This window comes from Staurois parvus, unplaced genomic scaffold, assembly GCF_062004578.1.
Source record: "Staurois parvus isolate SC_StPar_1 unplaced genomic scaffold, SC_StPar_1.0 ptg000341l, whole genome shotgun sequence".
Lineage (NCBI taxonomy): Eukaryota > Metazoa > Chordata > Amphibia > Anura > Ranidae > Staurois > Staurois parvus.
The window spans coordinates 543,677-558,409 of record NW_028318137.1 but is presented as its reverse complement, the minus strand read 5'-3'; the positions used below and the strand labels follow the sequence as shown (position 1 = coordinate 558,409).

At 41.3% G+C, this 14,733-nt stretch overlaps 1 protein-coding gene across 5 annotated transcripts in view; it reads right to left on the bottom strand.

Moving 5' to 3' along the window:
- The window catches only part of SERHL2 (serine hydrolase like 2), an 801,854-nt gene extending 787,929 nt beyond the window's left edge, over positions 1 to 13,925 (bottom strand). For 2 of the 5 annotated variants that reach the window (XR_016313777.1, XM_089684280.1), the window contains exon 1: positions 13,849 to 13,925. The gene's annotated coding sequence lies outside the window, so the exon portion shown is untranslated. The remainder of the gene's footprint in view (positions 1 to 13,848) is intronic. The other 3 variants (XM_089684279.1, XM_089684277.1, XM_089684278.1) reach the window with 3 other exon arrangements.
- Between the last annotated feature and the right edge of the window lie 808 nt (positions 13,926 to 14,733).

The window sequence follows — 14,733 nt, the reverse complement described above, 5'->3', positions numbered from 1 at the left end:
CAAACAGTAATTCTCCTTAAAGAAGAAGAAATTATCTTCCAGAATAATAGTCAAAAGTTGTTGCAAAAAAAAAAAAAAATTAAGATCCTATGGAAGCCATAGAGAATGATTACGTGGATAATTGAGGATTCCAGTGAACTCGTCTGAATGGTCTATGTCGGAATCAATTAACCACTTGCCCTCTAGAGGATTTACCCCCCTTAATGACAAGGCCTCTTTTTGCTACTCGGCGCTGCACTAATTCAACTGATAATTGAGCGGTCATACAATGCTGTACCTAAACAAAATTTACGTCCTTGTTTGCACACAAATAGAGCTTTTTTTCAGTGGTATTTGATTCACCTGTGCGCTTTTTATTTTTCGCGCTATAAACAAAAGAAGACTGAAAATTTTGAAAAAAAACTATATTTTGTACTTTCGGCTATAAAAATATACAGTAAACTCAAAGTTAGTTATACATTTAGACCAAAATGTATTCTGCTACATGTTTTTGGTAAAAAGAAAATCCCAATAAGTGTATATTGATTACTTTGTGTGAAAGTTATAGCATCTACAAACTACTTGTGTCCTTTTTTTCACACAAATAGAGCTTCTTTTGGTGGTATTTGATAACCTGTGCGCTTTTTTTGGCGCTATAAACAAAAATGTTTTGAAAAAAAAAGATATTTTCTCATTTCTGTCATAAACAATATCCAAAAAAACTAAAATTTCGTCATAAATTTAGGCCAAAATGTATTCTGCTACATATTTTTGGTTAAAAAAAATCCCAATAAGTGTATATTGATTGCTTTGTGTGAAAGTTATAGCATCTACAAACTATGGTATAGATAATGGAATTTACACAGCTTTTACTTTCTGACTGCTAATCACATTTCTTGAAGTGCTAAAATACTAGGATAGTACAAACACCCCCAAATGACCCCTTTTCAGAAAGTAGACACCCTAAGCTATCTGCTGAGAGGCATATTGAGTCCATGGACGATTTATTTTTTTCCACAAATTTCTGGAAAATGAGAAAAAAAATTCTTTTTTTTACAAAGTTGTCATTTAAATTATATATTTCTCACACAAGCCATGGGTATATATGAAATTACACCCTAAAATACATTCTTCTACTTCTACCAAGTATGGGGATACCACACGTCTGAGACTTTTTGGTAACCTAGCCACATACAGGAGCCTGAAATTGAATGACCACTTTGACAACCTGAAGGTGCGTAACTTCCTCATTTCACTTCTTCACTACCTATCACAGTTTGAAGGCCCTGAAATGTCAGGATAGCACCAAAACTGTGCATGCCCTGTGCAATGGCGACAAACTGCATACATTTTTAATATCCATAGGCAACGTTTTAAAAGCCTTTACAAGCTACCATTTTAGATTTACAGAGGAGGTCTAGTGTTAGAATTACTGCCCTTGGGGCATGTCCAGTATGGCGACCGGAGCGGCCGCATAATCGCTAGCTCCGGCGCCTTACACCTGAATCCACTGCCATCCGGGCAGCAGAGAGCCATTGGTGGGCACCGGAATTCTCCCCGACCCTGCCCGCACCTAGAGGAGGGGAGTGGAGTGACTTTGGCCCCTCTCTGTGGTGGCAGACACACTGGGCTCGGTGCGGCCTACTGCGATCTCTCCTCCTCGCATAATCTGCTACCATCTGGACAGTGGGGAGCCTCTGGTGGGCACCGGAGGCCTTTCCAACCCTCCCCGCATGTAGAAGAGGGGAAAGGATTGCGTTTGGCCCCTCTCCGCAGCAGCTGGCATACCCGGCCTGTTAAGGCCTACCGCAGCCTGCCACAACAGGCCCCTGTTCTGGACACCATCCAGCTCAACCGTGAGTACAGCCAGCGGGGGGAGTGCAGCCAGCACCCATCAGGTACCTTACCAGTGTCCCAGGGACTCTGACAGGTGTCTGGGGCCTATATCACCATAAACGTAGCCCCTATTGGGCCCAGAAGCTTTTGGGGGCCTGCAACTGCCTGGGAGTCAGGTACCTGGGCTCCCTACACCCCATCTGACCAGCTCTAGATTCTGGAGTCCTGGAGATCCTATGCCAGGCGGTCCCCTGCGCCTTATCTGGCCCAATTACAGTGGTTGGGCCAGTTTCTGGTTCTCTGACCCTCATTGCATATAAGCAGACAGCTGATATCCACTTATTAAACCCATATGTTGAATCTAATTTTTACAATATGGAAATTGTGTTTAGATGCCTGATTGCATCTATGTAACTATACTATTGCACCAGTACCGGGCATTTTAGGTCCCCTGGGGTCAATACTATCCTTGGTTATATAAAATTCAATTGATCACCCCCAGGAGACTTCCTGCATGCCGTCCACCAAAAAAGAAACGTAGGGGTAATGCACAAAAATCCCTTACGACATATTTAATGAAAACGCACGAGATTTGCAGCAGGTCTCAAGATACCGCAGAACGAGCATCTCCTTCCGGTTCCATGCAGGATCCTTCAGCTCAGGACAGTGAGTACACACAGCAACTTACTAAGGGGGATTTGGAATCTTGCCTGGAAACTATGTACACCAAGTTAGCTGTTAAATTCCACTCAGAACTCCACAAGAGCACAAACGTCCTCTCTCAGGAAATAGCTGCGTTGGGTTCCAGAACTGACTGTTTAGAAACAAAACATGGCAAGCTCAGCTTAGCTTATGGCGAGCTGTCCAGAGATCACGATCACTTGCAGACATCCTTTACGCAGCTGCAGGCGTAGGTTGAGGATCTGGACAACCGCAGACATAATCTACAAATTCATTGAGTCCCAGAGACTGTGACTGACCTTTCACAGACCACAACCAAGTTATTTAGGTCCCTCCTCCCGGACCACGATACTGGATCCTTCGTTTGTGATCGCATCCATAGAGCTCTGCGCCCAAAACCTCCTAATGATAAACCGCCTCGCGACATTGTCCCGTGTATGAAAGATTTCCTGACCAAAGAAAATATACTCAGTGCTGCTCGCAATACTTCAACGAGCACTTTTGAAAGTTCAACATTGCAAATACTGTATTTCCAGATGTCTCTCCGACCATGTTGGAGAAACGCAGAAAAATTAAGGAAATCACATCTACCCTTTTTTCAGCTGGTATCTACTACAAATGGGGATTCCCCTTTAAGCTGATAGTCCCACACAATGGTAGCACATCTCTTCCTGAAGGCCGAGAAATCCTGGTTAAATTAGGCCTGGCGGACGCTCCCTCACCTCAACGTCCACCCCTCGGGTATCCCCCATTTGGCATACTCCATCTCCACTAAGGGAAAAGAGGAGAGTCAGGCAAGAACCAGGATGAAAGGATTCTGCTTATTTGTATGTCATACACCCTTTGGATGGCTTTTTGGTCAATGCTGAGATCTCTTCATACTCATACGTTTATTATGTTTGATTTCCTCTTCATCTGTCTGGTTGAGCAAAAGATCAACAGAGGTCTTCAGACCTTTACTTTACCACCCATACGCTAAGGTTTTAAAACTCTTGGACACGTGACCCCACCCTGCCGCCTAGCATGGCCGGAGATGTCACCGCCCAGTTGTGGGGTGGCCACTCCATTCCCCGTGTTTAACGGCGGCAGAGTTTGGGTCCGATTGGCCCTTTGATGTTTGATTCTTATGTCTTTTCAGGTATGGCAGATAGCCCACCTGATCCATGGTTAATAGCGATTCCTTTAGTTGTAGGAGCTCTAAAAGCTCCAATTCTATTGCTTTATGTTTCTATTTCTTTGACAATTTTGGTACATGATGTTGCTTATACACCAGTTTGTGGATGTCCCGGCCCCCATATTGGGGCTTGGATGCTCCATAAATTGATACTGGCGGATTTAGCCTTGTCTGATGTGGATCTATATGCTCCACTGTTTAGAAAAACTATATGGGATACCTTTCAAATGCATACTATAATGCTGATAGATATGATTCTTGTTTGCCATGGTAATCCAGTGTATTTCACATAATGTCCAGGGATTCAACTCACCAAATAAGCACAAAACTGCCTTCTTTCAATATAAACGTCTAGGGGAAAAAATTATTTTACTACAGGAAACCCATTTTGCAGCCACTAAACACCCGACATATTTTCATAGATCTTACAAACAGGGGTTCTACACCTTACACTCTACTAAAAGTAGAGGTGTGGCCATATGTTTACACAACTCATTTCTCTTTGATGTTCAACATGTTTATCGTGACCCTGAGAGCAGATTTATCATTATTAAAGGCACCCTCTCAGGTCGTGAACTCACGATCGCTAATGTCTATGCACCACATTTGGCGCAAGCATCCTTTTTTTCCCGGTTTTTCAAAATTCTTGATGGGTTTCTATCCCTCCATTTACTGGTGGGAGGCGATTTTAATTTGGTAGCTAACCCCCTTTTAGACCGATGCTCGTTCTCACCATCCTCCCAAGCTTTCCCAAAATCCCTGTCATCTACCTGGTTGAGGAGCCTGACGTGGAGAGGAGGCATCCTCTTAGGACTCCCGCTCGGAGCCCCTGATAGTGAGAACAGAGGGCGCAGAGCCAAGAGTGGCACGAATGTTGAGTAGGTCTGGAGCTGGCAGCAGGTAGGTGAAGAACCAGGAGATCCGGATGCAGGCCAGTGCAGATGCAGGAACGTAGGTGCAGCAGCGGGAAGGTATGACGGCAATCAGGATACAGACTGGGACTGGACACAGAAGCATGGGTGCGGCAGCAGGCAGGTATGGCAGTGACCAGGATGCAGGCCGGGTGCAGGACCGTTTGTGCAGCAGGTAAGTATGTCAGCAATCAGAATACAAGCCAGGTGCAGACACAGGTATGTAGGTGCAGCAGAGTCAGGATCAAACGAGCAAATCAAGTACAAGGGAGCAGGCAAGCGGATAGTCAGGGATAGCCGGGGTCGGTGCAGGCGGAGTTCTTTCTTAGTCAGGTCAGATCAGGATACAGGCAACAGAATCAAGTTATGGAGTGCAGGACGTTATAGACCAGACGGCATTGATTACACTGTATTGCAGGTTTAAATAGCCCGCCTTGCGGTGATGTGTACCCTACTGCGCATGCGCACACTTGCACGCTCCTGCGCATGCGCGCCTGCACACTCCCGCAAATGTGCACTCGCACTGCCGTGGCCCGAAGGGATCCGTCGCCATCACACGGCTGCACGGGATCCTTGACAGTGCCCCCTCCCTAAGGGAAGCCTCCGGATGCCCAACTGGGCCATCTTCTCTGGATGCCTGTGCTTGAATGCCACGATTAAATCTTTACCGTGGATGTTAGACTCCGGTTCCCATGAATTGTCTTTAAGTCCATAACCTTTCCATTTAATTAAATATTGGAGTTGGTTCCTCCTTTTCCTACAGTCAACAATAGTTTCTACCTCATACTCCTCTTTGCCGTCGATGATCACTGGTTCAGGTGGCCCCAATTCCTGACCTGGAAAGGGGTTAGAGACTGCCGTCTTGAGCAATGATACATGGAATACGGGATGGACTTTTAGTGATTCTAGTAGTGTGAGCTCATATGCTACATTATTAATTCTCCTTTTTACTGGAAAAGGTCCCACGAATTTTGGGACCTAACTTCCTTGAGAGACAGGTTAACCTTAGATTGGCTGTTGACAACCATACCTCTTCGCCAGGTTCCAGGACCAGGTCCCCTTTCCGTTTTCTGTCAAAGAATTTCTTATTATCTAGCTGAGCCTTTGAAATTGTCTCCTGTAGCATCTTGTTGTTCTGTTGAAGGAATTCAAAGGTATCTTGGACTGCTGGGATTGCTGATTTAAGCACTAGATTGGAAATTAATGCAGGGTGAAATCCAGTTAGAGAAGAAAGGAGACTGTTTTGTGGCTGTGTTTTGAATTATTATATGCAAATTCAGCCAAGGGTAAAAGTGATACCCTGTCATCTTGGGAAAAGAACGTGAAACAACGAATGTACTGTTCCAAGGTCTGTTTGGTTCTTTCTGTTTGGCCGTTGGTCTGAGGGTGATAGGCGGAAGAGAGTGAGTCCCAATTTCAACTTCTCGCAAAGAGCTTTCCAGAATTTTGAGGTGAATTGCACCCCTCGATCCGAGACGATGTTCCCTGGGACACCATGGAGCCTCACCACCTCTCTTATAAAGATTTGAGCTGTGTCTGCTGCAGATGGTACTCCCTTCATGGCAATAAGTGGGCCATCTTAGAAAACCGATCCACTATAACAAAGACAGCTAAACATCCTTCTGATGGTGGCAGTTCTACAACGAAGTCCATCGATATCATTCTCCAAGGACGGTCAGGAACTGGTAAAGGTCTTAATAATCCCCAGGTCTTGCTTCTGTTACCCTTGTTCCATATACATGTGGGACAGGAATTTACATAAGCCTTGCAATCCTTCTCCCACTCAGGCCACCAGAACAGGTCTAAATAGTAATGGAATATCCTGTGAGCCACTTAAAATTTAGAATTTAAGATATAAGATTAAGAAGGTAAGTTCGCAGGTTCCTAGCTACATCCTCATTGTATGTACATTGGTGACAATCAAGAAAAATAAAAAATGATGCCGCGCCCTATTAAACCTATATTAAGATTAATTAAAAAAATAATTAAATAAAAATATTAGCAATTAAATGAAAATATTAACATAAATTACTTCAATATAAATCAAATCTTCAATTCATTAAATTGCACACGAAAAAGAAATAAAAAAAAATTAAATATATATATATATATATATATATATATAAATATATCAAAAATAAATATATATATATATAACTAATAAAATGTCCAATACATATGAGAGTCCAATCACGGATGAAATCCCATCTAAATAGGGCTTATTAAAATTGCTGTAATGTACTATTCACATAATCCCGGATGGTAATACTCAAAAAGGTAAAGGGTTACTTGATGAGTTCCTCTATGGAAAACAGGCTGGATGATTCGCCTCTTTGCTCCTGCTGATCCTGCTATGGATAGATCCAGGGTGAGGTCCTCCCTCCAACAGATTTTATCTGCTTTCTCCCTATTACTCCACGTATTACCAGGAGGAAAAAAGAGAGAGGAATAGTGCCTTATCCTTAGTTTAAAATATATGTTTATTAGTGCCAATTTTGCACTTACAGATATTAAAATAATACAGCGCCTTTAGTGAATGTGATGTGTCCAGCCTAAATGGCGTGCAGACACACACTGCCTGTAGTCGCCGTTCGTAGGAGTCGGGTACGTGGTGACGTCAGTGCCCCTCCCCAACGCGTTGCGCCACAGGGTCACGTGGCTTCGTCCGGGGGATGTGATTGGACGAAACACCATGTATTGACTCCTTAAATAGTATCCAGTGCCATTTTCTTGTAGCCCTTATTCGCTCCGCTGTGTATTACAGTTGCAAGAAAAAGTATGTGAACCCCTTGGGTTTACGTGGAGTTTTGCATGAATTGGGCCTAAAATGTGCTCTGAACGTCATATAAGTCACAACAATAGAAGAACAGTCTGCTGAACATAATACTACACAAACATTAGATGTTGCCATGGTTTAATTTCACATAACATGTAAACATTCACAGTGCAGGGAGGAAAAAGTATGTGACGCCCTAGCTTAATGACTTCTCCCAGAGCTAATTGGAGCCAGGAGTGAGCCGACCTTGACTCCAATCAGTGTGATGATATTGGATGTGTTGCTGACAGCTGTCCTGCCCTTAAAAAACACACACCTGTTTTGGGTTTACTGGTTTCAAGAAGCACTGTCTGATGTGAACCATGCCTCGCAGAAAAGAGCTCTCAGAAGACCTACGATCAAGAATTGTAGACTTGCATGAAGCTGGAAAGGGTTACAAAAGTATCTCCAAAAGCCTTGATGTTCATGTGTCCACGGTAACACAGACTGTCTACAAATGGAGAAAGTTTAGCACTGTTGCTACTCTCCCTAGGCGTCGTCATCCTGTAAAAATGACTGTAAGAGCACAGCGCAGAATGCTGCATGAGGTAAAGAAGAATCCCAGAGTGTCAGCTAAAGACCTACAGAAATCTCTGGCACATGCTAACATTTCTGTTGACACATCTACAATAAGGAAAACATTAAACAAGAATGGAGTACATGGGAGGACACCACGGAGGAAGCCATTGCTGTCCAAAAAGAAGATTGCAGCACGTTTGAAGTTTGCAAAAGAGCACCTGGATGTTCCACAGCACTACTGGCAAAATATACTGTGGACAGATGAAACCAAAATTGAGTTGTTTGGGAAGTACACACAACACTATGTGTGGAGAAAAAAAAGGCACAGCACACCAACATCAAAACCCCATCCTCACTGTAAAACATGGCAGAGCGAGCATCATGGTTTGGGGCTGCTTTGCTGCCTCAGGGCCTGGACGGATTGTTGTCATTGATGGGAAAATGAATTCCAGAGTTTATCAAGACATTTTGCAGGAAAACGTACGACCATCTGTCCGCCAACTGAAGCTCCGCAGAGGATGGGTGATGCAACAGAACAATGAACCAAAGCATACAAGTAATTCAACAAAACAATGGCTGCAACAGCACAGAATACGCCTTCTGGAGTGGCCCAGTCAGAGTTCTGACCTCAACTCGATTGAAATGCTGTGGCATGACCTTAAGAGAGCGATTCACACCAGACATCCCAAGAATATTGCTACACTGAAACAGTTTTGTGAAGAGGAGTGGTCCAAAATTACTCCAGATCGTTGTGCAGGTTTGATCTGCAACTACAGGAAACATTTGGTTGAAGTTATTGCTGCCAAAGGAGGGTCAACCAGTTATTAAGTCCAAAGGTTCACATACTTTTTCCTCCCTGCACTGTGAATGTGTACATGTTATGTGCAATTAAACCATGGCAACATCTAATGTTTGTGTAGTATTATGTTCAGCAGACTGTGTTCTTCTATTGTTGTGACTTAGATGACGTTCAGAGCCCATTTTATACCCAATTCATGCAAAACTCCACGTAATCCCAGAGGGTTCACATACTTTTTCTTGCAACTGTAAATAAACTGCACCTTTTTGTTTTTTCACCTACAATGCTGTTTTGCTGTGCCTGTTTTTTTGTGTTGTGAACTGACCCAGGGGGTCACACACACCCGCTGCTGAGCAAACCCCATTACAGTATAGTTATTTTTTTACATGGGATTATGGGTGTATTATTAAGGAAACACACGCCAAGGACCATACTTGACCTTTTTCTGATAAGAGTATGCGTATAGTTATTTTTCTACAAGCAGATTATGGGGGGGCGGATATCTTCATTTTACACATCCTACGCAAAGGTATTTGACATGTTTCTGATAGGAATATGGGTATAATTATTGAACTCCATGGGGATTATGAATGGAATATCATGGTTACACTTAACAAGGAATTTATTTACCTATTTCTGATAAGAATATGCAAATAATGATTTTTCTACATGGGGATTATGGGCAGAATATCATGGTTATATATTTTACAAGGAACATATGTAACATATTTCTGATAAGAATTTGGGTATAATAATTTTTCTATATGGGTATTATGGGGAACATCATAGTTACACCTGACAAGAAAAATATTTAACGTGCTTCTGAAAACATTATGGGTTTAATTAATTTTTTACTGGGGATTATGGGTGTAATTTTAAGACTAAACATGCATAGGAACACATTTGGCCTGTTTCTGATAAGAACATGGGTATCATTATTTTTCTACATAGGGATTATTGGTGGAATGTCATGGATACACATCCTATGTAATGCATTTGACCTGCTCCTGAAAGGAATATTCATATAATTATTTTTCTTCATGGGGATTATGGCTGAAATATCATGGTTACACTTAACAACATACTGTATATTAAACCTATTTCCAAAGAACAATTTAACCTTTTTCTGATAAGCATACGGGTACAATTATTTTTCTACAAAGGGATTATGGGGGAATATCATAATTACACATTCCAAAAATACACTTGACCTGTTTCTGATAACAAAATATGGGTAAAATTACTTTTATATACGGGGGTTATTGGGGCAAATGTTTACATTTAACAGGGAACATATTTAACCTGTTTCTGAAAAGATTATTGGTATAATTCTTTTTTCTGGGTGGAATATAATGGTTAAACATGCTATCACGTACCTGGTGATGGAGGCCAATGGAGAGAGGGCTTCCCTTTGCTGCTAAGTTCCCCTGAGAGTGGGACAGCAGGAGTCAGGCCCAAAGTTGCACAGGTCGCCTGTAGGAGTGCTGGTTGGTGGTACGCTCAGGAGCACAGCTGGTGCACGGAGATAGGTCTGCAGACTGGAGGCGCCTGTGCGTGGTATGCAAGCCTTCCGGGATTTGGATGTTTGGTTAGTCAGTTCGAGCCAAGGTCAGGTACCGGGTGGGGAACAGAACAGACATAGTCAGGTGGGATGGCCGAGGTCATGCACAAAGGAGCAAGAGAGAGCCTTTAGCCAAGCCGAGGTCAGATCAGGGGGTCAGTAGAGCAGACAGGTCCAAGTACAAGCTGGGTTGGAATCAGGAAGTCACAGGTAGTAGGAACAAACAACAGGGAGCTAGGGATCATCCAGCAACCAGAGGACGTGATGAACCTCCTTATAAAGGCCGTCTGGCACCAGACTGAGGCTGCTGTGTCCCTCTGCGGCCATGTAGAGTATTGGCAGAAACGCCAGGACTTCTGCTGTGGACAGGACCCTGACACATGCCTAGGAACCCAACTGACCGGTCGATGTTGAATATCGAGGTTACACATGCCAAGGACAATACTTAACCTGTGTCTGATAAGAATATGGATATAACTATTTTTCTCCAAGGGGATTGGGGGGGGGGATATCATCATTACACATTTTACATAATGTATTTGACCTGTTTATGATAGATATATGGGCATAATTTTTTTGTCCACATGGGCATTATAGATAGAATATCATGGTTACTAAAATAAAGTAATTATACTTATTTCTGATGATGATATGCATATAAATATTTTTCTGCACGGGGAATATGGGTGGAATACCAAGATTACACATGCCAAGATTTCTGATTCGTGTCTGATAAGAATATGGGTATAATAATATTGCTTCAAGGGCATCGGGGGAGGGCTGGGGGCTGAAGGGGGCATGGTGGCTATATCTTTGTCTTAAATCCTGTGAAGTGTATTTCACCTGTTTATGATAATAATATGGTTAAAACATTTTTTTCTGTGGATTTTGGGTGGAATATCATGGTTAGATTTAACAAGGAGCACATTTACCATTTTTGAAAAGGTTCTGATAATTATAATTCTATATGGGGACTGTGGGTGGATTTCCATGGTTACACAATGCGAGGACGATATTTGACATTTCTGATAATAATATGGATATAATTATTTTTCTACATGGGGATTATGGGTGCGTTATCATGGCTACACATGCCAAGGAACACATTTAATTTGTTTTGGATAAGAATATGGGTAATAATTAATTTACATATGGGGATAATTGGTAGAATATGATGATTACCCATACCAAGGAACATCTTATCAGAAACCAATTAGATATGTTACTTTGTTATTAAAGGTTCTTTTTTTTTTTTTTTTAAATAACAAACATCTTATACTTACCTGCGCTGTACAGTGGTTTTGCACAGAGCACCCCAATCCTCCTCTTCTCGGGTCCCCCACCGGAGCTCCTGACCCCTCCCCCCTGACCAGTGCTCCCAATAGTAAGAAGCTTGCTATGGAGGCACTGGTGCGTGCTTGCTCCTGAGCCCTGCTCTATGCATTCATAAGACACATAGAGCCATGGCTCGGCCCCACCCCTTGCTTTCTCCTCACTGGCTGTGAGCCAGTTCCCACTGCTGTGTCTAAGCCAATGAGGACAGAGAAACCCAGGCCAGCACATTGCTGGATCAAGAGGAGAATTAGATAAGTATTACGGGGCCTGTTGGGGGAGCAACACATTGATTTTTTTTTTTTACATTCATGCATAGAATCCAAAAAGGTAACAAAAAAGAAAAGTTCAGCTTTTTCAACCACTTTGAGTGTTTCCTAAGTGATTTATATAAAAATCAGGTAAAAATAGATTTTGTGGGATGTGTAACCATGATATTCCACACATAAACTCAATGATTAAAAAATAACAGCTGTGTTCTTATCTGAAAAAGATCAAATATGTTCCTTGTTAAGTGGAACCATGATATTCCATCTGTAATCCCCATGTAGAATAATTATACCCATATTCTTATCAGAAACCATAATATTTCACCTGTAATCTCCATGTATAAAAATAATTATTTCCATATTTGTATCAGAAAAAGGTCAAATTGGTCCTTGGCATGTGTATCCACAGTAATCCACCTATGATTCTCATATAGAAAAATAACTATTTTTATATTCTTAACAGAAACATGTCAAATGGGTTCCGAGGCATGTTTAACCATGATATTTCACCCATAATCCCTATGTCGAAAAAATAACTATTCTCATATTCTTATCTGAAACATGTCAAATATGGTCCTTGGCATGTGTATCCACAGTAATCCACCCATAATCCCCATGTAAAAATATAACTATTTTCATATTCTTATCAGAAACATGTCAAATGTGTTCCTAGGCATGTTTAACTATAATATTCCTCCCAAAATCCCCATGTATAAAAATAACTATACCCATATTCTTATCATAAACAGGTCAAATATGACATGTGTATCCACTATAATCATCATGTAGAAAAACAGGCTACTCCCATATTCCTACCAGAAACAAGTTAAATGTGGTCCTTGGCATGTGTATCCACAATATTCCACCCATAATCCACATTTGGAAAAATAACTATGTGCATTTCCTTATCCAAAATAAGTAAAATATATTTGTTAAGTGTAACCATGATATTTTCCCCATAATCACCAAATATAAAAGTCATTTTCCCCATATTCTTATCTAAAAAGGTGAAATGTATTATGTAGGATGTGTAACCATTTTATTTCATCCATAATCCCCATTGTCCCCATGCAGATCAATAGCCACCACATTGTTATTAGAAATGCATCAATTTTTTTTCTTGGCATTTGTAATTTATAATCGTCATTTTCGAAACATCTTTTTTCCAGGTTCCTAATAAAACAGTTCAAAATGTAGTGTTTTACACACAGATAAACTGTATAATATCAGCAAATCTATTAGTAGAAATATTTTGAGTAATGTTTCTATTATTTCTGTATAATTTACTATGCTTCCATTTTACAGCTGCATCTATATCAGCAAGTGAAGAGTTAAACATTAGCCACTACTTCTGCAACATAGTATCAAGCAGTACAGAAAACATATTCTGAGTAAGAGTCATTACCATATATGTGTGTAAAAATATGTCACTGTTGAGCATTGCAGCCAATAATCAAATCATCCTAAAATGCAGTTTAGTACATCCCACAGTTTACAATACATGAGGATAACTATAGCAAGAAATCCCTGACTCGAGTGCAGTGATATATGTACTCAAGATTTTGCTATAGTTTACATATATCACCACTCCCTACTATAACATCTCCAAAGAGACCACTCGTTTGTGCGAACAATTTACTACCAAGCTCTGCTAGTAGTATATAAGAATTACAGAATTGTACATTGCGTGCTCTTTTTTCTGGAGTCCTCCGGAAACAAAGACTATTCCATTTGTTCCAGGCAAATATGCATACACCGCATTTCTTCTCCTCCAGTTATACAGAATGCATTTTCATCTAACCAAACGAGTGACCAAAAGAACAAAGAATTCCCTGTTCAGTTCTACATATTAACAATGTTTCCACGCTGAATTTCAAGTCCTGGAGCACAGAAGTTATATGATGCCAATCGTATCAGATACAAAAAAAAAACAATAAAAGAAAAAAGAACTTTATTCAAACTTTGTTTTTACCTTTGTTACGATCAGTCCCTAAGAAAGGAACGTTTTCTCATCCACTTCACACTCCGCAGGAAGTAGTAACTCGACGATTAGGGAGGGGTCTGCCTGCAGCCTGGTGCTCCACTTTCACCAGGAAACATGTGACCTCCACTCCATAATTTTTTTTTTTAATGAACGTTAATGTAACAACCAACCAGTGGCTGCACAATGGAGCTCCACTTGACAGGAAACGTGTGAACTCCACTCCTGCTTTTTGAACTTTTAGGGTTCATGTACTCTGCAGCTGATAAACTCACGTTCAGGAGCTTTTCTGCATTTTTTTTTAGCAGCCCCTGAACTCTCCATAATGTTTTCCTATGTGTCCATGTACACTATGTCGTTTACAAGCAGTTGAGTTTACAGCTGTTTTTTTTTTATGCACCAAACTTTCATTCAGGAGTAGATTTTATCAGCGTTTCAAACGCTTGTAAATGAGTGTAAACGCAGCTAACCACGTTTATAAGCGTTTGCGTTTTTTTTCATCATCAGAAATGCATGCAATGTGTTTTCCATGTATTCAAATGGACCCAGTACACCAGCACAGTCAGTTCCAGGTTTTGCGTGAAGGAAAAAATGGTAGAATGTGCCGTATTATGCTCATGATGGGATCCATAGTGAATACAACCAGAAAGGACAGGTAATCTCAACACATACTGCTCTCTCTTCTTCTGCTCTCTCTCAAAATGTCTGAAAGAGTTAATTTTTTACTGTTTTTCAGTGCATTCTGGGCATTTTGGAAGGTCTCCTGAGGTTATCTTTAAAAAAACACTTCTAAACGGCAAGCACTCAAACTCGCATAAACACGGTATGCAAACACAGCTAAATAGACGTTTTTTAACCGGTTGCCTACCAGCCACA